Source organism: Kogia breviceps, chromosome 7, assembly GCF_026419965.1.
Source record: "Kogia breviceps isolate mKogBre1 chromosome 7, mKogBre1 haplotype 1, whole genome shotgun sequence".
Taxonomy (NCBI): domain Eukaryota; kingdom Metazoa; phylum Chordata; class Mammalia; order Artiodactyla; family Physeteridae; genus Kogia; species Kogia breviceps.
In genome coordinates this window covers 76,950,028-76,953,064 of record NC_081316.1, presented here as the reverse complement: position 1 = coordinate 76,953,064, position 3,037 = coordinate 76,950,028, and positions in this window count along the sequence as shown.

The following is a 3,037-nucleotide window of genomic DNA, read 5'->3' as shown; positions in this document are numbered from 1 at the left end:
AGTTAGCAGGTTCTGAGGACAAATGCAGAAAAGAAAACCCATCTGCTCTTGCACACACATTAATTTCTCCTCCATGGACGGCCTTCACATCTCCTGGAAAGCTTTTTCAGCACGTCTGAGCTGGATGTGAAGTAGTAAATCTTTCTAGTTGCTTAACCCATCTCCATCTGCTCCTTCCTCCTTCCTACCAGATATTCACCCCTTCCCCAGACAGCCCATGTTCCTAGGAGGGAAGCTGCCCCACCCTCGACTTCAGGCTCTGGAGTTGGATTAAGACAATCAATATCTTTCATTCCATTCCCCCTGCAACAATCATTGGTTCAGGGGTAAACACTGGTTCACGTGCTCTAATCAAAAGGAATCTAGTCCCCTTGCTTGAAAGGCTGGAATGGAATGGTTCTCTTTTCTTGCTGCGATATGGGTGTGATGAACGAGACACTGTGGCAGCCATCTTGATACCAACCCAAAGAGCGTAAACCAAGAGGAATATTGAAGTCCCACCTGAGCCACGCCCCACCTCGGGACCTCCAGGTATATGTGCCAGTACACTTCCTCAACATTTGAATTGGTTTTTTAAAAATATTTTTATTTTTATTTTAAAAATTGTAGTAATATATATATAAAACATAAAATTTACCATTTGAACCATTTTAAAGAATATGCTTTAATGGCGTTGAGTACATTTACGTTGTTGTGCGATCAACACTGCCATCCATACCCAGATCTTTTTTCTTCTTGCAAAACTGACACTCTGTACCCATTAAACGATAATTGTTCATTCCCTCACCCCACCCCAGCCCCTGGCAACCACCATTCTACTTTCTGTTTCTATGAATTTGACTAAGTACCTTATATGAATAGAATCATAGAGTATTTATGACTGTCTTACTTCATGTACCATAAATTCTTCAGGGTTCATCCATATTGCAGCATGTGTTGGAATTTCCTTCGTCATTTAAGGCTGAATAGTATGCCACTGTATGTGTATACCGCACTTTGCTTATCCATTCGTCTGTCAGTGGACACTTGGGTTGCTTCTGCTTTTTGGACATTTTGAATAATACAGCTGTGAGTGTGGGTGTACAAACATTTATTTGTGTCTCTGCTTTCAATTCTTTTTAGTATATACCCAGAAGTGGAATTGCTGGATCATACGGTATTTCTATTTTTAATTTTTTGAGGAACTGCAGTACTAATGACCATAGCAGCTACACCATTTTACATTCCCACCAGCAATGCACAAGGATTCCAATTTCTCCACATCCTCACCCAAACTTACTGTTTTGTTTTGTTTTAAACAATAGCCATCTTAATGGATGTGAAGTGGTGGCTCATTGAGGTTTTCTGAATTAAGTTTTCTGTTATTTACAGCCAAAAAATATTCCTATTCAGTTCCAGATAAGCCTCCATTGGGGAACTTTAGCTGGGTAGCAGGTGATCCTCTGAGTGAGGTGGGAAAAAGATAGTTGGGTAGGGGTGAATCCTCTCAGGAGCCTAAGTAACAAATAACTGTTTATTCACAGAGCTGATGCTATCTTGGTGTAAATGCCAGGACTCTGTTTCTTCAATGGTTCTGAAAACTGCACCAACATTCCTTTTTGCTTACAGAGGATTAAAAATCCTTCCAATAAATTTTTCCTTAAAATGATAATAGTTAATATTTGAATGAATACTAAATGTCAGGCATTATTCTAAGTACTTCATATGCATTAGCTCATTTAATCCTCATAGAAACTCTATGAAGTAGATATCCATATTTTACAGATACAGACACTGAAGTGAAGAGAGGTTAAATAACTTGCTAGGAGGGGACAGACCAGGACTTAGTGCCAAGATGTCTGGCATCAGATCCTCCTTCTTAACCACTGCTCCTTGTGGCCCATATGTATGCCAGGTATTGTGCTAGGCACTATGGGAGATACAAAGATGAATGAGAGGCAAACCCTGCCTGAAAGATCTTACAGTCCAGCAGAAAAGAGACTTAATTAGTATTCATCCTCAGTACCTCTCTCAAAATATAGATATGATAATTCTTGTTTAAAAACCTTTGGTGCTTCCCAGCCTGCATTATCTGTACCATAGGCCAACCTCATGGGAGGACCAGCTCTTAATTTGCAGAGCCCAGTGCAAAATTAAAATGCAAGGCTCCTTATTCAGAAAGCATGGGAAAAGTTTCATTAAAGGTACCAAAAATAGTTTTTTCCTTTAAAACTATTTTATAGGGGTAATAGTGATATATGAGTAACAACAAACTTACAAAGTACAAAAATAACATTTTAGTATAATTTTATAGAATGCAATAAACAACAATACCTTATTAATGTGATATCTTGATTGATCATCAGATTTTTTTCTGGGTCATTTTTCTGAAAACTCATTTATTAGGTCATTGAATTTATACTTTTGGGATCTTCATTTTCAATCAATATAATTGAAGGGACATCAGTCATTCTTGGCAAATGAAAGGTCACAAATAATTTTTGATAATTTTTAGTTATGAAAAGGATCTTTCTGCTGATGAAACTATTACTGGATCTGTTAAAAGTATTTTATAGGCTGTAACACACGGGGATAAATTTTTGATAAATTATTTTGAAACATAAAGTTTAGTACATCTAGAACTGATGATTCTTGCAGAAATTTTCTTCTTAGAAGATTTAACTCTTCATACAACTTAGTCTGGGGCAAGTCTGAATTTTATTTTAAATGTAAATTTATACAATGGCATTTCAATGTTTTCCCTGACATTTCCTGGAATTTGTGAAGGTCATATAAGAAACCGAAAGTGGCTTCATGATTTGTGTATAATTCAAAACACTTGTTTGTGTATTCAAGTGTTCACTGCTGTATCTTCAATTACAAGGAAAAATTAATTTTAAAATTGTCTTCCTTATTAATAATTGGTTAAGCTGAAGCTTCATATGTAAATAGTGTTCTTTTTCATCTAATGGAATGATTTTTATATTTTGTTTCTATTTCTAAGCCTGTGGACATTTGCCTCACAATGTTGCAGCAGTTTTAAAAACCAGAGTCTCTA